We start from the raw sequence: 24,428 nt of genomic DNA, 5'->3' as shown, positions 1-24,428 counted from the left end.
AGTAATCAACATAACCAGGAGAGGCCAGAATTGTGTTTAAAAATGTACTCTATTTTGTCTTTGGAGTCTTGTGATGCTTCTGAGGGGAGACTGAACATTTGGATTGCCACTGGGAATCTAAAGACTCTAAAATTCATTTGATCATCTAGAGTTCTAGAACAGATGGAAAGTGTAAGCATCAATATAAAAGATATATGTTTTAAATTCTTAACTAGGAAATGAATTTAACACTGTAAAATATAAACTCAAATCTCCAGAATAAAATATATATATGGTATTCATAAATATGAATTTGTGGATGTCACTCTCTATACTACATAAGTGGCTCTGTAGCTCTGGGGTGAGAATACTGGTCTCATAAACCAGGGGTGGTGAGTTTGGATCTCACTGGGGCCTACCTAAAAGTATTTTCCCCTCTAGACTGTAAGCTCGTTAGTGGGCAGGGAATGTGTCTGTTTATTGTTAGACTGGACTCTTCAAAGCACACACTGTAAGTGTTCAATAAATATGAATGAATGAGTGAATGAACTCATCAGGTTAAAAATTTAATTTATGAAGTAAAGAAGTTTAAGTAATGAACCACCCTTTAAAACAGATTATATTTGCTTTTTCAACATGCCTCTGTACTGCATTCAATCACCTTAAGAGTTAATATAAAATTCAATTATATGTCACTATTATACTTTGAATTTTAAAAATTCCCAAGCGGCTAAGAAAAACCTGGACCTATATCATGGAGTATTTGGTTCAATACAAATCAGACTGATTACACATGAAATTGTCAGCACTCTGAATGCCCCAACAGTCAAGGAATATTCTCTAAAAGCAAAAGATCACTACCAAATCCCAATAAGCACTGGGCTCTCATTGGGTGTTGAGACTCAACTAAGATATAAAACTTCCTGAAGTTCCTAATCCATTCTGTTAGAAACACATATTTGATTTCTGGTCCTTTAAATTCCTGGAGAATTTTTGATGACATAGATCAATGCTTACAATGTACATAATACAATCTGTAGATTGGAATTTCAATGACCCAAACTCTGTAAAGCCTACCACCCCGCTTTTCATTCTTGTTGGTAAAAATGATTGTATGAGAATGAACTATACAGTGGTTACATATAACCTCATTGCTTGAAAATAGTAGGAGACCTTAGAATTTTTGTTTTCCTTTGTTTTCAATGCAGAATATATACACTAATTGAAAAATGATTGACAAGAAAGCCCCTTTCCTTTTCCTGCAATCACACTTCTTTTCCTTCCCTTGGCTTTGAAAAAAAATGCCTGCCTTGATGAAACTCACTCCTCTCCTTTCAGTTTACATCTGATTCTATGGTAATCCAAGGTCAGCTCAGGGCTCACCTATATGAGAAGAATAAATTCCTCCCGGTTCTCTTTCCGTGAATTGGGAATGATGATTAAGTCTGATAGAAGTTCATAGGGGTTCCCTCCTTTCATTCTGTTCTTTACAGTATGCCCAAAGGAAAGTTGATTTGCCCTTGTTCTCCAAGGACCCGATCTCCTAATAAGCCCTAGTCGGTGACCTTCATTTCTAATATGCTTTAGTCAGAGTCAGATAAAACATTTTCATAATGAAGAAAAAAAAATCAAAACCCTAATAAAAGGAGCATATGGAGGAACCAAGAGCCTAACAGCAGGTACTCCTTAAAATATTAATAAAGCTAAGTCACATGGACCAACCATTAGTGATCTAAGCGATTCCTCTCCTAGAGTCTTTGTAGATTTGCCAGTCTGACAATGATTCATTAAGATTCCAGGTGCTCAAAATGGTTTGCTTAATTGATTTTTATTGATGTCTTCTATTTTTATTCCATTTCTGACCTTGCTTAATCTGCATGTTCAGTGTTCAGAAATTAAATCACAAAGACTCTGTTGTCAACCAAGCACTCAGGGTAACTGCATCTGATGTATTACAGGGAGGCTCATCCCTGTGATAGATTCTCTCTCTTTTCTGCTTCCAATACTACTAATAATTGTGGCATTTGTAGCATCCATTTAATAGTAATAACACAAAACAAGTTATACCATATCTAGAGAATCTTGATTATGTCAAAAATGTTGTGTGGCAATAGAGAAGCAGCATGACTCAGTGGAAAGAGCATGGGTTCAAATCCCGACTCTGCCACTTGTCAGCTGTGTGACTGTGGGCAAGTCACTTAACTTCTCTGTGCTTCAGTTACCTCATCTGCAAAATGGAGATTAAGACTGTGCACCTCACGTGGGACAACCTGATTACTCTGTAAATCTACCCCAGCACTTAGAACAGTGGTCTGCACATAGTAAGTGCTTAACAAATACCAACACTATTATTATTATTAATGCTCTTATTCTGCCCTCTGCCAGCATTTTTAGTCACTAGTCATGTGATACAAAAGAAAATGAAGTCTGTTATTAAATTTCAAATGTAATGGAGGTTAACGGCACATCAACCAAGCAAGCTAAGCCAACCTTAGGAAGCAAATCATTTGTTTGCTTCAATGTGGGTACTCACATGACTTTTTTGATCAGAAGCTAAAGGGAAAAGCCAGGGCCTTAATGACCACTGTCCTAATATGATCGTTAGATAATTTTTGGTGCTTACTTTCAGTAAATTTCACATTGTCTCATAGAGCATGCTCCTCCCTACCCCCGGTCCTTATTTGAACTAAAAACACGTTCTAAATGTTTTACAATAGAAAAAGAATACTAAAGTCTATGACTTGGCACCACTTTGGTTAAAAGCTTTGTTCCTACTCAAAATTGCTACAGACTTGCTCTTTTTCTTGTCCTTCCTTTACTGACTGCTGAACAATCATCATACTGCTTAAAGCTTCTGGACTGGGCTTGAAAAGGAAACCTCGGATCTCAAAAAAGTATGATGTTGGCCCCTGTCTGGTTGTCTGAGAGCCTGGCAAAATTGACGTGAGGGAGAAGCCAAATAGGCTTAGGTGAGATTTGGACCATCTTGTTCAGGATTTTTTGATTTTGTGGGTTTTTTTGAATAATAAATTAACCCCACTCTATTCAAAGTATTCAAGTAAATAAGGGTGTTTAGAAATCTGGATAAGCATTTAAAGTGGAAGTCTGTGCAGGCCTTTCGGGAAGCTACAAAGTAATCAGTAAACATCTTGAAATAATTTCCATACAATACTTCTATTTTTATGGCATTTGTTAAGCACAAACCATGTGCAAAGGCACAGTATTAAGTGCTGAGATACAATTTAGTCAGGTGGGATACAGTTCCTGACCCTCATGAGGCTCACAGTCTAGAGGGAGCACAATCTAAAATAATTTATTCAAAGAATAATTGCAATTCAAAGGGAAAGTGAAATAATTTTAAATAACAAAACTTAGGAATCCAATTCACTACATGTTAGAGGGAGACTTACCCAAAAATCATAATAAACATGATTATATTTAAGTGCTTACTATGTGTCAGGCACTATACTAAATGCTGGGGCGGATACAAGAAAATCGAGATGGACACAGCCCCTGTCCCATGTGGGGCTCATAGTCTCAATCGCCATTGTAGAGATGAGGTAACTGAGGCATAGAGAAGTGAAGTGACTTGCTCAAGGTCACACAGAAGACAAGTGGCAGAGTCAGGATTAGAACCCATGACCTTCTAACTCCCAGGCCCATGCTTTATCCACTACACCATGCTGCTCCTATGTCCCCATCTCCCCAGGACTAGGTTTGAATCCACACAGGCCACAGTCATCAGCAGCATGGGCAAGAGAGAAAAAGGAATGCAGACAATTATCGTAACGACACTTGTTAAGCATTTACTTGATGCCAAGCACTGTGCTAGGCACAGGACAAGGTACAACAGAATCTGATTGGAAGAAATATCTAATCCCCAATTTGCAAACAAGAAAACTGAGGCCCAGACAGGTTAGTGACTTTCTAAGAGTCACACAGCAGGCCTGTGGTAAAGCCGAGACTAGAATCTAGGTCTCATGACTCACAGGATGGTGATTTCTCCACTAGGCCTCACTGTATCTCTTCCACTGGCGTTCTCCAAGATAATTTTAGGAACTCGGTTCTGCCCAGAATAGCTGATTTGGCTTCTGGTAAATGTGCTGTCAGACTCTTGGTTAATTGCAAAATGGATTTTTTACTTTCCTTCCCTGCAGTTCCTTTGCCACCTCCAGCGAGATATCTGATGGACTAGGCAACATTCCAAGAATGTCAAACATCATGTTGTCCCATGCTGACATACACCTATTACCTCTGCTGGAAATCAGATAAACCCAAAACTCCTTCCCCTCCCTCTTACTGTCCATCCTGTTTGCTCTTGAATTTGTTTGTAATCCCTCACTACTCTTCCTTATTTTCTGAAAGTAGACGAAAGGTGTGCCAGAGCCTAAAATATTTTTGACTGGATTATGGGGAGTGCCTGGATATCTATTTATGAGCATCTTCCACCCCTTTAAAGGCTGGATTTATGACCCGCTAATGAGCCGTATGTTCCAACTGGCTCCTATATACAAAACCTGTTTCATATGTAAAATCTGTCAAACATATGAATCAATTTTATGAACATGGGATAGAGGGGGGAAATGGTCATTTACTTGCATGCCTTACACACCCCCCTGAGTCTCACAATGCTACCTCCTGGCTCCTGGGTTGGGGGGAGCAGGGGGTTTGTCCCCTTAGCTCACAACACTGTCTTCCAGATCCTCGAGGTGGTGTCAGGTCTGTCATTATAACCCATCTCGAGGACTTGGAGTATACAGGCCTGGGAGTCAGAATAATCACAGTAATGTTGGTATTTGTTAAGCGCTTACTATGTGCAGAGTACTGTTCTAAGCACTGGGGTAGATACATGATAATCAGGCTGTCCCACGTGAGGCTCACAGTCTTAATCCCCATTTTACAGATGAGATAACTGAGACACAGAGAAGTTAAGTGACTTGCCTACAGTTTGACAGATGTTTGACAGATGTTGCAAATGAAACAGACAAGTGGCAGAGCCGTAATTCGAACCCATGACTGCTGACTCCCAAGCCCATGTTCTTCAGAAGGTTATGGTTCTAATCCCGGCTCATCCACTTGTCTGCTCTGTGACCTTGGGAAGACACTTCACTTCTCTGTGCCTCAGTTACATCATCTGTAAAACGGAGATTGAGATTGTGAGCCCTGCATGGGCTAGGGAGTGTGTTCAAACCGATTTGCTTATATTTACCCCAGTGCTTAGTACAGTGCCTGTACAGAAAGTGCTTAACAAATACCATAATTATTATTATTATGTAAGATGTGCAGGAGTCTCTAGGGTCACCTGGTTACCACCAGTGCACCACCTCTGGAAGACAGAAAGGAAATGGCAGGGGAAGGCAACCAAATTGCTGTGGGAGCCCTAGGAGTGGATATCCCAGAATGTCCCACACACCCTCTTCCCTGACTCTACAACCCCTGTTGCTGGGTCGACTACTTGGTTTAAACCACTTAGATGATCTATGGTGCACCAAGATAAACAGCCACTTAAAGGTCATCTTGAAGGAACACTTCTGATAAAAAGGGATTATTTCAAAAAGGTGCTAATTGTTCCTGGAACCTCTTTTAAACCCTCCCTCCTACTCTAAAAGTATACCCTTCCTCTTAGGTTTCCATTCATTCAATCATATTTATTGAGCACTGTGTACAAAGCATTATATTAAGCACTTGGAAGAGTACCATACAACAATAAACAGACACTTTCCCTGCCCACAACGAATTTACAGACTAGATCAGCCTGGCAGTGCATCTGCACTCAGTCCTAGTGTGATTTAAAAAAAAAAAAAGGGAGAGGATTTAAAAAAAAAAAAAGCTTCACTGTCACCAATGCCAACCTCTTCCCTGGTTTACAGTATGCACCTTCTTGGACATCAGAATCGCAGGATTAGGATGGAACCAAGAGGAGAGAGGAGAGCCAGGAGGAGATGACCACTGCCCTTCCCATAAACTGATTCAGTTCAAGCTGATCCTGTCCATCCTCATGGTTTTGTTGGTCCTAGTACATTTGCTATGCAAAACACTGAACTAGGTATATGGACAGAATGCTTGCCCTAGAATATGCCAAAAAATTCTGCTGAACCCAAAATACCACTTAAAATATTTTGATTTGGAAAATATGGCAAGTCAAATCAAGTACATTACTACTCATTACTTATACTGTGTCTAAGAACATTTGTCTTACAGGCTTGGGGAGGATGTGTAAATTAGGGGTAAGCCCTTAACTTTCTGCATGAAAATATGCCACTTTTTTTGCAGGAGACCTTTTTCTCACCAAATAATCATTTATGTTGAGCAAACAGAACAGGATATTGATTTTTATCTATTAATGACTGTGACATTTGTTAAACTCTCACCATATGTCAAAAACTGTACTAAAACATGGGGATAGGGACAAAATAATCAGATCAAACAGTTTCTGTCTCCCAAGGAGCTCACACTCTAAGTGGGAGAAGAACAGGTGGGGATACTGAGGCACAGAGGAGTTACTTGTCCTAAATAAGACAAGTTAACATTCAAGGCATAAAGCAGAGCTAGTATTAGAGCTCAAGTGCTTTAGCTCCCATGCTTTGTTTCCTTCCAGTAGCACATGCTGATTTTCTCTATTGTATCCCCAATGTATTTTAAGTGGGAGGAGTGAGAAACATGTGGGCTTTAAAAACAAATTTTTATTTTCTTGGTTACAGGTTACCATTAAGACTTAGGATTCAAAAAGGTTGTCCTAAAATGTTCTACTTGCTCTGAGTTCTTTTTTACTTACCTAGGACTGCCATTGAAAGAGAGAAACAGGATGATTCACATTTAGGTTCACACTAGTTTTCCATTTTGATTAACAGAACATATTTCATCTAAAAGAACACATTTATAATGTAGGTATGTTAACTATACATTGACATGGCAATACATTTCAGTAATCAGAAAAGAAAAATGTGGCCCAGATGACAGTAGCTATGACAGCATTATTGTCGTACCCCTCTATTTTGTGTTTTAAATTGGGTAGGGTTACAGGAGACTGTCAGGAAGATCTGTGTTTCTGAGTAGCAGCCCTGTTCCAGCTCCAAATGCAGTATGATTTTAGTTTTTTTGGCAAGTTGCAATTGCTATCTACATTGCAGTTGTTGTCTCTGGTTGTGAAGGAGAGGAATGGGTAAGTAGGGAATTGTGTAGTACTTGTCAAACCAGGAGTAAAGAGAGAGGCACAAAAATGAAAAATGCTAAGCCAGAAAACACAGATACATAGTAGAAAAAATAACAGAAAAAAGAAACTAATTCATTGCTGAAATAAAATGACTGTTGTGAAGAAACAAAGTCAGAAACTTTGTTGTAAAATGTGACCAACTAAACAAGCATGGAGATGATCTCTCTGCATTAAACAAAAACTGCTAACCATTGAATTGAATGCTCCTTAGCAACTGTCCCCTTTTTACTCTATATGCTGCATTCTAGTGCTGGCTACTAAAGTAAAATGAATGTTTGCTGAAGTCACATCACCAGTGGCTTGCGCATTTCAGATTGAAGAACCAACTAGGTCAAGAAGGAAGTCTGACTGACCTAAGCTTTTGATATTACCATTACTTTTCACATGCTGATTTCCAGATGACTATTTCTATAATAATAATAATAACAATTATGGTATTTGTTAAGCACTTACTATGTGCCAAGCCCTACTCTAAGAGCTGGGGTAGATACAAGGTGATCAGGTTGTCCCATATGGGGCTCACAGTCTCAATCCCTATTTTACAGATGAGTTAACTGAGGCACAGAGAAGTTAAGTGACTTGCCCAAGGTCACACAGCACACAAGTGGCAGAGGCAGGATTAGAAAGGCAGGAGATGGGATTCTATGGTTTCAAATACAATTCCATTGATCATTTTGATTTAGATTTGGTCTGGTTTGTTAGGAAGTCATCTATTAAAGGTCTGTTTATTATATTATTTCCAGAGGAAGTGATGATGGAGTCTAATGTTGAGAATGAAATCCGAGAATCAAATCTTTTAAGTGTTGGTCCTGCCACTTCAGGACTGAGAGCCTGTAAGAAGGAAATGGTTGCAGTGCTCATGGATTGTGAAGAGCCATTGACACTATTTTTTTTACTTTTTGCATCATGGTCTTGGTGGATCATAGAATACAACAAGCAAGTAGGTGGACAAGGGTGGAAAACATTATCCACTTATATCTATAGTGACCTTGGATTATGACTGATCAACATAACCAAGAAGGTAGTTGCCTTGATAGCAACTGATGTCTTTGCTGTCCACATTACCCAGTTATTTTCAGGATTCTTGCCATACCTAACTCACAAATTGCCCTATAAAGAGACTGCACATACATAGTCTGGCTTGGGTGAGAAATGTGTGCTTTCGATTCATATAATGATATTCTTCACAAACATCTAGTACGTTGCACTTCACCATGTACGTGCTCAAAAAATGTTATTACTATTACTTCTATTTCAACTATAACTAATAACAATGATAGTATTTGTTAAGCACTTACTATTTACCAAGCACTGTTCTAAGCACTGGATTACTACTACTACCAATAAATCAATAGGTATTTATTGAGTGATTACTGTGTATAGAACACTGTACTAAGCGCTTGGAAAAGTATAACACAATAGAGTTTTAGAAGTGATCTCTTCCCACAGGGAACACACAATGTATGGGGGGGAGGCAGACACCCAATAAATATAACAGACAGGGGAAATAGTAGAGTAGACTAATCTCAATAATGTCAATAATGATATTGACTTTATTGCTGTAGGGCTGAGGGTGATATGAATATCAAGTGCCCAAAGCACACAGATCAAGTGCAAAGGCATTGATGGGGGGAAGGCCGGTAGTAGGAAAGAGGGCTTAGTCAGGGAAGGTTTCCTACAGGAGATGTGATTTTAGGAGGGTCTTGAAGGAGGGGAGATTAGTGTACTCTCACAAATGGGGAGAGAGTTTCAGGAGAGATGGTGGACATGGGAAAGAAGTTGGCAGTGGGATAGGTGAAATTAAGGTACAGAGCGTAGATTGGTGTTAGAGGAATGGAGTGTGCTTTGGATTTTAATAGGGAAGCAGTAAAGTAAGGTATGAGGGAGAGAATTGATTGAGTGCCTTATAGTACCAGTACTACTATTACCACTAGAAATTTTAGTCGATTGGAAGCTTCAAATCAAGTACTTTAAATAGTTTTTTTTTTTCCTTGGGAATGGCTGAATAGGAGAGAAGACAGGTGAGGAGGTTGTAGTCCAGTAGAGAAATCTTAGAGTCAGGGTGGATAGAGATGGTACAGTGGCTAGAGATGATGAGATTGAGTGTGTTTACAAGTTGCTGAGTGGGTGAGGTGGGATAGAACAGATCACTGGAGTTGAGGGGTGAGAGGAAGCAGGAAGCAGGCAGCAGAAAGTTCTTCAGATACGGCCACAAGGATATTAAAGTCCCCAAGAATCAGTGTAGGGATGGAGAAAGAGAGAAGGAATGTGAGAAAGGGATCAAAGTCATTCAAGAAGGTGCAGGAATGGCTGGGGAGAGGGGAAGGTGAACATGACTAGTTCCTGGGGTGGGCAGTAGAAGCAGATGATATGAGTTTCAAAAGAAGGGAAAGACAGGGATGGGGAGGTGGGATGGTACAAAAGAGGTATTAGGGAGGTAGAAGGAAGCTGACTCCTTCCCCTTTTCCAGTAAGTCTTGGGGTGAGTGAGAAGATGAAGCTCTCTCTGGAGAGGGTAGCAGGGACACAATGTCATCTGGGGACAGCCTGGTTTCAGTAATGATGAGAGAGAGCAGTAACTGGGTCAGGAATAGGTCAAGAATGAAGGGAAGCTTACCCATGATGAAGGGGGGATTCACAGGCCATACTTTGCTCAGGCTGTTTGGGAAGAACTAGGGGGAGGAGATGGAGAGAAATGAGCTGAAAGAAAGTGCTGGGAAGAGTAATGGTATCTGTTAAGCACTTACTTCGTGCCAAGCACTGTTCTAAGAGATGGGGTAAGTACCAGATATTCAGGGCTCAAGGGGGTCATAGTCTTAATCCCCATTTCACACATGAACTAACAGGCACTGGGAATAGAAGTGACTTGCCCAAGGTTACACAACAGACACTTGGAAGAAGCAGCAAATGGGATGCTGGGAAGGAAAGACAGGGATCATTTGATTAGATCTTGAGAGGCCATGGTAAAATCAGAAAAGTTTAAAGGTTAAAGGAGAGATTGTCAGGACCAATAACTGCTTAATCTGGTGCTTCTGTTGATTAGCTGGTGAATTGAATGCAGGACCTTGGGTCCTGGAGAGTAGAGAGTCTATTATTTAGGAGTAAACAGGCTGCTGAGTGTATGTGAAGGCAGGCAGCTGCTGATATATTAAAAGGAAGGTATTTGTCCCCATGGTATCAGGCAGTCATACCTGCTCTGTGTTTGACACTGTGTAAAATGACAGAATGCCTGCTTCTCAGCTACAGCAGTTCAGCAGCAAGTTCTTTGTGTACCAGAGAGATATCAGCAGTGGTTCCAGTGGTTCTGATCTTAGTTAGTCCTGGACCAGCTGAGGCAGCTTGGCAGAAAGAGATATATGTTCATGATCCACTCATTTTTCCTTAATGTGGTATTTGTTAAGGCACTGTTCTAAGAGCTGGGGTAAATGCAAGGTAATAAGATTGGACACAGTCTATGTCCCACATAGGGCTCACAATCTTAATCCCCATTTTACAGATGATATAACTGAGCCATAGAGAAGTGAAGTGATTTACTCAAGATCACACATAGGCAAATGGAAGAGTCAGGATTAGAACTAAAGTCCTTTTATCAGGCCTATGCCCTATCATTCATTCATTCAATAGTATTTATTGAGCGCTTACTATGTGCAGAGCACTGTACTAAGCGCTTGGAATGAACAAGTCGGCAACAGATAGAGACAGTCCCTGCCGTTTGACGGGCTTACAGTCTAATCGGGGGAGACAGACAGGCAAGAACAATGGCAATACATAGAGTCAAGGGGAAGAACATCTTGTAAAAACAATGGCAACTAAATAGAATCAAGGCGATGTACATTTTATTAACAAAATAAATAGGGTAATGAAAATATATACAGTTGAGCAGACGAGTACAGTGCTGAGAGGATGGGAAGGGAGAGGGGGAGGAGCAGAGGGAAATGGGGGGAAAAGAGGGTTAAGCTGCGGAGAGGTGAAGGGGGGCATGGTAGAGGGAGTAGAGGGAGAAGGGGAGCTCAGTCTGGGAAGGCCTATCCACTAATCCCTGCTGTTTCTCCTTCTTCCTTCACTTCAGTGTTACCAAGACCTGGCTTATTCCAAATGGCACTGTGCTCCCTGCTGAATTCCCCCAAATTAGTTTTACCTTTTCCCACTTCCCCAACTCAACCCCACAATGCTGATTTCATATCACCCCCTCTTTGTTTCTGCCTCTATCATCCACGACAGCTAATTCTTCCAGTCACCTTTCACCTCCACAAGCTCCATCTCCACTTTCTGCATAACTGACACCTTTCTCCCTTTTCTTCTTCTCTCCCTCTTTGCATATCCTTGAGGTTTTTTTTTAGTTTTGTTTATAAATGGTATTTGTTAAGCACTTACTAAGTGCCAGACACTGTACTAAGCACTGGGTTACGTACAGTCTAATCAGGTTGGATACAATCCAAATCCCACTCGGAGCTCTCAATCTTAATCCCCATTCTACAAATGAGGTAACTGAGGCACAGAGAAGTTAAGTGACTTGTCCAAGGCCAAACAGCAAACAAGTGGCAAAACTGGGACTACAATCCAGATTTTATGACTTCCAGGCCTGTGATCTTTCCACTTGTCCATGCTGCTTCTCAATGATGAGAATTTCAGTAGTAATGATGATGACAATAATAATAACAAAAATATAATGTTATTCACTAAGCACAAGGTCCACACACTGCTCCAAGCATAGATGCCAGATTGATACCCTTACTCCTCTCCTTCTCTGAAATCCCACATTTCCATCCGCCTCCAGGAATTCCCTACTGAATGTCCCAATGGCTACTCAAGCCTAACACTAACAAAACTGAACTCATTATAACTCCAAAATTATCTTCTCCTACTAGCTTTACCATCCTCATTACCACCATCATCCTTCCCACATCTGATGTCTAGAAACCTGGCTTTATCCTCTATTCTTCAATCTCTTTTAACTCTCAACATTTAGTATGTCACTAAATCCTAACTGTTCATCCTCTCCGTTTTCAGGATATTAGCCTTCTTCTCTTAGTGGCCACCAGGCAGTTCACCAGGTACTTGCTATTTCCTGGATTGACTACTGCATCAGTTTTCTCACTGATCTACTTGCCTCCAGGCTCTCCTTTCTCCAGTCCATATTTTGCTGCACAGGCCATTATCCTAAAATGTGGGGAGAGCACTGTATGAAATGCTAGATAAGAATGAACAAGTGGATATTAGATGCAGACCCTGACCCTTTAGGTGTGGCAGTTTTCTTTGTAGATTATTTTTTCCCCTACCCCAGTTTCATCTTCCCAATTTCCATTTCAGTACTTTGTGTTAACTACACATAACACACCCGTAGCATTTTTGTACTTACCCAAGCACTTAAGGCACTCATACACTTAAATATTCACTTTTTTTCTTCCTCAATAAATATTTTTATGAACATCTACCCTCCTAGGTTGTGTGAACTATCCATCCCCTCTGAGCTGTTTTGCTTCTAGGGTCTCTTAATTATCTTATAGCAGGTTACCCGAGGTAAGCACATCACATATCCTCTTCCCCTGGATTCATTTTGCTTGTCTTATCATGGAGATTAGAATATCAACTCAAGACAGAATGAAGTCTTCTTCCCTTAGCAAAGGCAGGACCCCTATCTGTCTTATCAGTAGCATTTGATCACCTGCAGAACAAAGCAGGGCTAGGAAATTGCCCAAGTAGGAAATCATTGCTGCCTGTCTTCAAGTATGCATCATGTATTGTGCTCTTTGATTATTTGTGGATGTTGTGCCAACTGTATTTATGGAAGTTCTGCATTGCATAGAGTTGAGCTGGCCTTAACTATTAGAGGAAATCAATCAATCATCACTCATCAATAAACACTCCCTACTATCACTAGTAGCAGCAGTAGTATAAATAAATTTGTCTCTGACATACTCTCTTAAACACAACACAGAGTTCTTGAGGGCAGGAAGGATGACTATTGACTCCATTGTTCTTTTCCAAGTGTTTAGTACAGTGCTTTTTCCTCAGTAGAGTGCTCAATAAATATTACTGATTGATTTGTTGAAGCACATAGTGACCTGGGGCCCTATGTTTGTGCATATCAGCCTAGTTTCGTTGGTGAATGGGATGAGCAGGGATGGAAAGGCAGGTGGCTAAGTGGAGTGACTGCTGCCTCCTTCATACAACACCTGCACATAAGTTCAGCCACCAAATCAGATAGTAAGCACAAGGTGAACGCTATGTCTTGGTTGGATAGAAATGCTCCTCCCCACTACTTCTATTTCCAATCCCCCTGAGCTGAGCTTCTATTGGAAAGAGAATTCTAGAACTATTGTCCTCTTCCAGTAGAACATTCTCATCAAACACTTGGCCCAAAACTCTCTCTCCTTCAGTCACCTAATTTGATTCCGACTTTCCTCATAGGGCCCCAAGATAGATCTGGTCAAGTATCAAGGACATACTTCCCTCCTTCCTATTTCATCCTGCTTTCACCCATAACCCAGCAATAGAAGAAATATGCTATTTTTTTTTATGGGAAAGTGATACTTGTCACAGAAGCATTACAGGGGCCCATTAGTGCACCCCTGGAACCACACCCCTGGAACCACTGTCTACCCTTAGTTTCACTCACACTCTCCATTCTCCATTTACACCCACCCCTTTGGAGAACTCATCTCCTTCCAAAGCTTCAACAACAGCTCTAGGTGGACAATTCCTAAATCTACCTCTCTCCAGCCCTGACCTCTCTCTTTCACTGAGACTGGCATTTTTTCCAGCGTCTGTATATTTCTACCTGGATGTCCTACCGATACCTAAAACTTGACATGTCCAAAACTGATTACTCTTCACCCAAGAAGCATTCAATAAATACCACTGATTGATTGATTCCCACCCAAACCCTCTCTCCCCTCAATTTTCTCATAACTATAAACACCAATATGTTCACTTTCCCACAAACCCACAACCCTGACATTACTCTCAACTCACCTCTGTCCTTAACCTACATATTCTATCTGTTCTATCTTCTCTATCATCATCTATCTGTCATTCATCTTTAAAACTTGCTCCTTCCTCTCCATTCAAATTGTTTCTGTGCTGATCTAAGCACTCGTCATGTCTACTGGATCAGCTTCCTTGTTCTCCTCCTTCCTTCTCCATCCTATACTCATATATTTTCTCTAAAAATAAATAAATAAATTCTGCTCATATCTCCCCACTCATAACTACGCCCAGTGGAAGCTCCTTACAATTAATGTTGGTATTTGTTAAGTGCTTTCTATGTACCGAGCACTGTTCTAAGCGCTGGGGTAGACACAGGGGAATCAGGTTGTCCCACGTGGGGCTCACAGTCTTAATCCCCATTTTACAGATGAGGTAACTGAGGCATAGATAAGTTACGTGACTTGCCCACAGTCACACTGCTGACTAGTGGCAGATCTGGGATTCGAACTCATGACCGCTGACTCCAAAGCCCGTGTTCTTTCCACTGAACCACGCTGCTTCTCTGGCTCAGTATAATTGGCTTTAAGGCACTTGACTAGCTTTTTCCTCCTATCTAGCCTCATCCTCTCCCATTATAACCTAGTTTGCACACTTCACTTTGTCACCAATATACTTACTGTGCCTCACTTTAATCTGTCTGTCTGCTGACCCCGTGCTCACACCCTTTGTCAGGTCCCTGAAACTCATTCTCCTATCATATTTAGCATACAACCATCCACCACAACAGCACTTATGTAAATATCCTTATATTCTGTTGCTTTCCCCCAACTATAATTTATTTTAACAACTCTCCAACGAGATTGTAATTTCCTTAAAGGCAGGTTACAAAAGTCTCTCTACTGCAGCTTCCCAAGTATTAAGTGCAATGTTCTGCACACAGTAAGCACTTTAGTTGATATCAATGATTGATTGGTAGAGTTTCTGTTTAAAATTACTGTTTCAGAGTGACTCAGATAAGAGAAAACCAAAAAATCTAGAACTATCTAGGGCCACGAATGACATAAGTTTAAAATTCCAAACTAACAGCAAATATGTCCTTATATATGCCAGAAGAAATATATATTCCTATCTCTCCTATAAGCAATGATTTCATTTCCCAAACCACATCCTATTCAACATGCTTGCCAGAGCATAGAGTAAGGACAAAGATACAACCAAGGTCTATAGATGAACATAAGCTTCAGTGAATGTCCCTACAGCTGCAGAGGACAGAGGGAGAGATTCAAAAGTTTTATTTACTAATGAATACATTTACAATCCTTTCACAGGTTACAGAACATGGCTCTACTTTGTGTTGATTCACAATGGGTAGAGTCCATTGAGAAACAGTAAGAGGGGAATAATAACTATTACCTTGGGATTTTATTAAAAGCAGTGATTTAGGCAGTATCTGATGTTTAATTTCCAATCAAATATTAAAAGCTTTTAACTCAACTTTTTAAACTGTCCACTGGTCTCTTTTCCCAACAGAAAACCATTATAATTCAATCTTCCAGGTTTATTTCAGATTCTTTGAAAAGAATAGTGTTCCAGGGTTAGGGCAGAGATGTATTAAATAACAGGGTTTTCAATTCAGAATGCTTACTTGTATTACTTTGGGAATATGCCGCCGGTAGCAATCATTCTAACTTTTATTGGACTATTGGACACTGTGAAAAGATTTGGAAAATGAACTGCTAGCTGATTTGCCCTTGAATTGCTTACTGAATGTTTGCCACCCTAAACTATAAAGTCGTGCTTGTTTCAGAGGATGAAATACAAATACTGCAGGAGGAAGTGTGCTCTGAAGCCATGTTAAATAGATGCTGGCAGTCCCTTAGCCACTGTACATTCAAGGTTTGAGGGGTAGTGGCCAGATGACTCAGAGAGTCAGCCAACTCTTTATTTAGAGATAAAAGAGATGTTGTCCTTCATCAACAAGGGTTTGTTCATTAAGTATAAGGAATCAAATGAGATTGCCCAAGAATGTGTTTTTTATTCTCATGTGAATAATCCACTTGCAGGTGGTTCTTGGACTAAGTTGAAATAACACTGATGAGTTGCGGTGGTTATGTTCTTGTTTGGATTAACTATATGGATCACTTCTTATTAGAAACATAATTCTGATTCATTATTATTTTCCAAACGAAGTCGGATGCAAACTCATTTGTCTCATTTTTTACCATATCACAGCAGAACTTTCTCCTTTATCAACATCACTCCACTTTTTAAAACTTTGTAACATCTTCCAATTGACTCTCCTTTTACTCAGTGTATCTGAAAATCTTTTCCCTTACTTTTTTCTTGTAATATAAGTTTTTGCCATCCAACCCAATGTTTAAAGAGATGAGTCCCCACTCACTCAATGGCTAGCAATCTATTTCTTAGTCAGCAGAGACACAGCTCATTTGAGAATGAAACACACACTTATTTTCCCCAGGGTACACACCTCATGCACCACTCAGACACCAAGAAGAAACCCTCTCCCCACTGCAGCTTCCCTGAAAATCCCTCAGGATTCTCTTGGGTAAGTCACTTCACTCTCTTTCCCTCCATTTTCTCATCTGTTAAATGCTTGTTCTCCTACCGCCCTAGACTTTTAGCACCTATGGGATAGGTACTATGCCTCATTATCTTGTATCTACACCAGCACTCAGTACACTGCTTGCACTAATCTGTGTACTAAGTTTTTTCTCTCTCTCAAAGAGGAAGTGCTCAATACTAAAATTACTAATAGGGAAAATCAATGCTGTATTCTAGTTGAACTATTCCTTCTTGCCAAATCCAATGGCTTCTACTCCATCCTAATCCTCCTCAACCTCTCAGCCGCCTTTGACATGGTGGACCACCCCCTTCTCCTGGAAACATTATCCAACCTGAACTTCACTGACTCTGTCCTCTCCTGGTTCTCCTCATCTATCTGGCAATTCATTCTCAGTCTCCTTCACATGCTCCTCCTCTGCTTCCCACCCCTTAATTGTGGGGGTCCTTCAAGGTTCAGTTCTCAGTCCCCTTCTATTCTCTATTCCCTTGAATGTCTCTTGAAGAACTCATTTGATCCCAAGGCTTCAACTACCATCTATATGCAGATGATACCCAGATCTACATCTCCCCTGATCTTTCTCCCTCTCTCCAGGCTCGCATCTCCTCCTACCTTCAAGATATCTCTACTTGGATAGCCTCCCATCACCTCAAATTTAACATGCCCAAAACAGAGCTTCTTATGTTCCCTCCCAAAGCCCGTTCTCTACCTGACTTTCCCATCACTGTAGACTGCATCACCATCCTTCCCTCTCACAAGCCCATAACCTTGGCATTACTCTTGAATCCTCTCTCTCATTCATTCATTCAATCATATTCATTGAGTGCTTACTATATGCAGAGCACTGTACTAAGTGCTTGGAATGTACAATTCGGCAACAGATAAAGAAAACCCTGCTCAACAACGGGCTCACAGTCTAAAAGGAAGAGACAGACAACAAAACAAAACTCTTAGTCAGGCATCAATACCATCAAGATAAATAGAATCATAGACATATATACATCATTAATAAAATAGAGTAATAAGTGATATATACAAATAAACACAAATGCTGTGGCTCCCCACAGGAAAGAGGGAAGAGCAGATGGAGGAAGAAGGGGAAATGGTGAGGGAAGGAGGGGTAGAGGGAAAGGGAAGGCTCAGTCTGGAAAGGCCGCCTGGAGGAGGTGAGCTCTCAGTAGGGCTTTGAAGTGGGGAAGAGAGTTAGTTTGGCAGATGTGAGAAGGGAGGGCATTCCAGGTCAGCAGTAGGATGTGGGCTGGGGTCGATGGTGGGACAGGAGAGAATGAAGGACTGTGAGGAGGTTAGCAGCATAGGAGTGGAGTGTGTGGGGTGGGCTGTGGAAGGACAGAAGGGAGGTGAGGTAGGAGGGGGCATGGTGATGGAGACCTTTGAAGCCAAGAGTGAGGAGTTTTTGTTTCATGCAAAGCTTGATAGACAACTACTGAAGGTTTTTGAGAAGGGTTGTGATATGCCCAGAGCATTTCTGTAGAAAGATAATCTGGGCAGCGGAATGAAGACTAGATTGGAATGGGGAGAGATGGGAAGATGGGAGATCAGAGAGGAGGCTGATGCAATAATCCAGTTGGGATATTATGAGAGCTTGTACCAGCAAGGTAGCAGTTTGGATGGAGAGGAAAGGCAGATCTTAGTGGTGGTGTGAAGGTGAGACTGGCAGGTTTTGGTGATGGACTGGATGTGTGGGGTGAATGAGAGAGCAGAGTCAAGAATTACACCAAGGTTGCGGGCCGGTGAGACGGGAAAGATGGTACTCATTCATTCATTCAATAGTATTTATTGATCGCTTACTATGTGCAGAGCACTGTACTAAGCGCTTGGGATGAACTAGTCGGCAACAGATAGAGACAGTCCCTGCCGTTTGATGGGCTTACTGTCTAATCGGGGGAGACGGACAGACAAGAACAATGGCAATAAATAGAGTCAAGGGGAAGAACATCTCGTAAAAACAATGGCAACTAAATAGAATCAAGGCGATGTACACTTCATTAACAAAATAAATAGGGTACTGGAAATATATATAGTTGAATAGACGAGTATAGTGCTGTGGGGATGGGAAGGGAGAGGTGGAGGAGCAGGGGGAAAAGGGGAAAAAGAGGGTTTAGCTGCGGAGAGGTAAAGGGGGGCTGGCAGAGGGAGTAGAGGGAGAAGAGGAGCTCAGTCTGGGAACGCCTCTTGGAGGAGGTGAGTTTTAAGTAGGGTTTTGAAGAGGGGAAGAGAATCAGTTTGGCGGAGGTGAGGAGGGAGGGCATTCCAGGACCGGGAGGACGTGGCCCAGGGGTCGACGGTGGGATAGGCGAGACCGAGGGACAGTGAGGAGGTGGGCGGCAGAGGAGCGGAGCGTGCGGGGTGCGTGGTAGAAAGAGAGAAGGGAGGAGAGGTAGGAAGGGGCAAGGTGATGGAGAGCCTTGAAGCCTAGAGTGAGGAGTTTTTGTTTGGAGCGGAGGTTGATAGGCAACCACTGGAGTTGTTTAAGAAGGGGAGTGACATGCCCAGATCGTTTCTGCAGGAAGATGAGCCGGGCAGCGGAGTGAAGAATAGACTGGAGCGGGGCGAGAGAGGAGGAAGGGAGGTCAGAGAGAAGGCTGACACAGTAGTCTAGCCGGGATATAACGAGAGCCTGTAGCAGTAAGGTAGCCATTTGGGTGGAGAGGAAAGGGCGGATCTTGGTGCTGTTCAGTATTCAGACTATCATCCTTACATTATGACTGGAAGGGTGGAGATGTTTTGCTGCAGATGTAGTGATTTAGGTAAATGAATTAGACATCCATACTTATTTTTCTTGAACAGCAATAAAATGTTTTTTCAACAAATATTGCTAATTATTTTCTGCCCTTGTTCCTCTTTTAGGTGATCTGAAATTCAGAACACCCTTACACAATATCAGGGGTATATTTAAAAAAAATTGTAGCATCATAAATTTCAAGTTTGAATGGAATAATAAACATGACCATTTTTCGTAATGCCAATAATACTCAAATGGAGAAACGTCAAAAAACACTTTTGGCATAAAAAGTTTAATTTATCTTGTAGTATGCTCTGTTAAAATCATAACCTAACTTTCAATTACATTCGATAATTTTACCCTGCTTCTGTTCTTTATTTTGTACATTGCAAGTGGATATTATTCACTGGAGAAAATTGAGAGTTTAGTTATTTAAATATATCTGTAAGGAGATATTTCATCGAGTTATCATTCTGCTTAAACAGGGAAATTGTAGTTGTCAAGTTCTTCAATGATGTGGTTTAATTTTTATCTTGACTGAAGGGAAAATTTATTATGAAGTTTTATTAAAAATACATTTCTGGAATATTTTAAATTGATATTGCCAATCTACACACTTATCTTAGATTTCATCCATCTCACTATCAACCTCTTGCCTATGTCTTTACTCTGGCCTGGAGCTCCTTCCTCTTTCATATACAACAGGCCAGCCACCACCACCCCCACCTTCAAACCTTACTAAAAGCATACGTCCTCCAAGGGGCCTTCCCTGACTAAACCCCTCTTTTTTTTCCTATTCATTGTTGCATCACCCATGCACTTGAATCTGTATGTGTACACCCTTTAAACATTTGGTATTCGCACCACACGACACCCACACTTAGAACAGTGCCCCCAGTGCTTAGAACAGTGCTTGGCACAGAGTAAGGGCTTAAACAATACCATTATTATTAATATTATATCTGTAACTTATTTCATTGTCTGCCTCCCCCTTTAGATTGTAAACTCCTTGTGGGCAGGGAACGTCAACTGATTCTGTTCTATTGTACCCTCCCATGTGCTTAGCTCAGTACTCTGCACCAGTAAGTGCTCAATAAATAACACTGAGTGATTGATTGAAGATAACTCCGTTCTGAAAAACAGTATAGCCTAAGTGAAAACAGCATGGGTATGGGAGTCAGAAGACCTGGGTTCAAACCCAGGCTCTGCCATTTGTCTGCTATGTAACCTTGGTGAAGTCACTTCACTTCTCTGTGCTTCAGTTTCCTCATCTGTAGCATGGGAATTCAATACCTGTTATCCCTCTTTCTTGGACTATGAGCCCCATGTAGAACCTGATTATCTTTTAGCTACTCCAGTGCTTAGTACAGTACTTAGCACATAGTAAGCACTTAACAAATACCATAATTATTATTGTTGTTGTTTTATTATTAGTTTGAAATAAGGCTTAAACTTTCTTTCCTCCCAAGGATTCTGGGAGAACAAAAACATGGCCATTCATATCGGTTTTAGGGATAAATAATGATGATAATAATAATTGTGGAGCTTGTTAAATGGTTACTATGTGTCAGATACTGTACTAAGCTCTGAGGTGGATACAAGCAAGACAGCTTGGACACAGTGTCCCACATGGGGCTCACAGTCTCAATCTCCAATTTAGAGATGCAGTAATTGAGGCACAGAGAAGTGAAGTGACTTGTCCAAGGTCACACAGCAGACAAGTGGCAGAGCCAAGATTAGAACCCATGACCGTCTGACTCCAGGCCCATGCTCTATCCACTACACCATGCAGCTTCTCTACCCTGGGAGCATTCTTGACAAGGAAGAATGCTGCTGAGATAACTCTTTAAGAGTCCAAAATAGCTTTTCTATTAAAGATGGAATTCTACAAAATAGATAATTTTCCAATTTGTGAATGCACAATGGAAATTTTAAGTCAAAACCACATTATGAATCAGACAAAACTATAAACATTCTAGTTCTGATGTTATATCTGCAGAAATCTATAAGCACAGACCTATCAATCTTCTCATGAAACAAAAATTCCTCACTCTTGGCTTCAAAGCTCTCCATCACCTGGCCCCCTCCTACCTCACCTCCCTCTCTCCTTCTACAGCCCACCCCGTACACTCCGCTCCTCTGATGCTCACTTCCTCATGGTCCCTCATTCATGACTGTCCCACTGTTGACTCCTGTCCCACATCCTCCTGCTTACCTGGAATGCCCTCCCTCCCCACATCCACCAAACTGTCTTCCCCTCTTCAAAGCCCTACTGAGAACTAATTTCCTCCAGAAGGCCTTCCCAGACTGAGCCCTCCCTCTCCCCCTCCTCCCCGCCCCATTCACCGTTTCTCCTACCTTCTGCTCTTCCCCCTTCCCCTCCCCACAGCACTTGTGCATATTTGTATATATTTATTACTCTACTTATTTTGCTAATGATATGTATATATCTATGATTCTATCTATCTTGATATTGATGCCAGACTATTTGTTTTGTTCTGTTTTGTTTTGTTGTCTGTCTCCCCCATTTAGACTGCGAGCCCATTGTTGGGCAGGGATTGTCTCTATCTGCTGCTGAACTGTACACTCCAAATGCTTAGTACAGTGCTCTGCACATAGTAAGTGCTCAATAAATACGATTGAATGAATGAATGTTCTGCTTAAGCCCCTTTGCCAGTATCTCCTCAACACAAGAACAAAAAAGTGATGCCACTGAATCTTAAATATATATCAAAATCACTACCAGTATCTACTATTACAGCATCTCACACCTGTTTATTGGGGGCAAGGATTGTATCCAGGGTCCCCCTGGCCCAATTACTGAGGAATACTGTTAAAATGTGGCAATATAGCACAAGAGACATGAACTTCACAACGCATCAAATATGGGAAAAAATGAATTTCACTCCAGGAACTTGCGCTTGCAACAGAGCCATCCTTATAAAAGGACAAGATGGATAGAATTATCCTGCAGTTCACTGTTTGGGGCTCTTGGCTTCCCATCAGGACCTATTGCTCTCCCTCTTGACAGGACCCTATTAGTGAGGCCTCCAATTCCAGAAAGCTCTAGTGAAAAAAATTGCCTGAACACTTTCAATCAATGACATTTTTCTTAGTTCATAAGCACTTGATAGAGTGCAATTCCACAGAATTGGTAGACAGGTTCCCTCACCATAAGTTCTGTGGGGCTGAGGTTGGGTTGAATATCAGGGGCTCAGAGAGTACAGATCCCAAGTGCATAGGTGATGCAGAAGGGAGAGAGAATTGGAGAAAAGAAGACTTATTAGGGCTTTTGGAGTCTACTCCTACTACTAATAATGATAATGATATATATTAAGTACCTATACGTGCCAAGCAATGTACCAAGTAGATTACCTAGTATCTACCCCAGCACTTGGTACAGTGCTTGGCACACAGTAAGAACTTCAGAAATATTATTAATTGGATCAGTTTATAGCAGTCTGGATGGAGAGGAAAAAGCAGATTCCACAGATGTTGGGGCAGGATAGCTGACAGGATTTTGTGACATAGTGAATGTGTGGGTTGAATGAGAGAGATGAGTCAAGAATAATGCCAAGTTTATGGACTTGTGAGAAACGGAGAATGGTGGTGCCATCTACAGTAATGGATAAGTCCATGAGAGGAGAGGGTCTTTTGTAGTAGGAAAGCAGTGAGGGAAAATAGGAGAGGAGTGAGGTTACTGAGTGCTTTAAAGCTGATGGTAAGGAACTTCTGCTTGATGCGGAGGTGGATGGGAAACTACTGGATAGGCTGAGGAATGAGGAAATGTGGACTGAATGGTTTTGTAGAAAAATGATCTGGTCAGCAGAATGAGATATGTATTGGAGTGGGGAAAGATAGGAGTCAGGGAGGGCAGAAAGGAGATGATGCAATATGCAAGACTGGATAGGATAAGTGCTTGGATTCACTTGGTAGTAGTTTGGATGGATGGATTTTTGTGATGTTCTGATTTGGTGACAGATTGTGTATGTGGGTTTAATGAGAGAGGAGTAAAGAATAACACCAAGGTTATAGGCCTGTGAGCAGGGAGGATGGTAGTACTGTATACGGTGATGGGAAAGTCGAGGAGAGAATAGGATTTGGGTGGGAAGAAAAGGAGTGCTGTTTTGAAAATATTATGTTTGAGATGTCAGTGGGACATCCAAGTAGAGATATCCTGAAGGCAGGAGGAAATGTGAGTCTGAGGGAAGGAGAGGGGTCAGCACATGTAGATTTGAGAATCATACATGTAGATGTAGTAATTGAAGCTATGGAAGTGAATAAGCTTTCCAAGGGAGTGGGTGTAGATGGAGAATAGAAGGGGACTGAGAACTGAACCTTGAGAGAGTCACTCCTACAGCTAGGTGGTGGCAGGTATTTAAAATAAAGTGCCATAGTCATACTGGATAATAGAAAAACAAGCTCAATGCAGAACTAATAATAATAATAATGATAATAATGGTATTCATTAAGTCCCTGTCCTACAAGAGGCTCAGAATGTTGAGTAGGGGGAGAACAGTTACTGAATCCTTATTTAACATATGTGGAAACTGAGGGCTAGAGAAGTTAAGGAACTTGTCCTAGGTCCTGCAGCAGGCAAGTAGCAGAGTCAGGATTAGACTCCAGTGATGGATAGCTATTTTTACAGCTGCTGAGTGTGAATGGTCCTTGTCCCTCCCTGGACTGGAAATCCACAACAATCTGGGGCTGAAGAAACATTGTCTGCACAAGAATATTTTTCAACCTCATGCACATGATTCTGTCATTTGCCATAGAGATTATTCATTACCCAGAAGGAAAGTATTTAAATAGACATTGTTTAACACTTAGTCCTCATCCAGACTATTCATGACAAATAATTGTATTATTTTGCATAATAAAGTCTTCCTTCAAAATACAGTTATTTTCATTTGTTTACACTAAATCTAGATGGCACAGATGTTTAATCATAGAACTCACAGTCACTAAAAGAAGATCAAATGT

The 24,428-nt window shown here is 41.1% G+C and overlaps 1 protein-coding gene across 1 annotated transcript in view; it reads right to left on the bottom strand.

Annotated features, from left to right (window-relative positions):
• PCDH15 (protocadherin related 15) overlaps positions 1-24,428 on the bottom strand; it is a 913,479-nt gene that overhangs the window by 584,033 nt on the left and 305,018 nt on the right. The gene's annotated exons all lie outside the window — the stretch shown is intronic.

Source organism: Ornithorhynchus anatinus, chromosome 3 (assembly GCF_004115215.2).
Source record: "Ornithorhynchus anatinus isolate Pmale09 chromosome 3, mOrnAna1.pri.v4, whole genome shotgun sequence".
NCBI classification, from domain to species: Eukaryota; Metazoa; Chordata; class Mammalia; order Monotremata; family Ornithorhynchidae; genus Ornithorhynchus; species Ornithorhynchus anatinus.
Note: the sequence above shows the minus strand (reverse complement) of the source record. Positions and strands in the feature narration are given on the sequence as shown.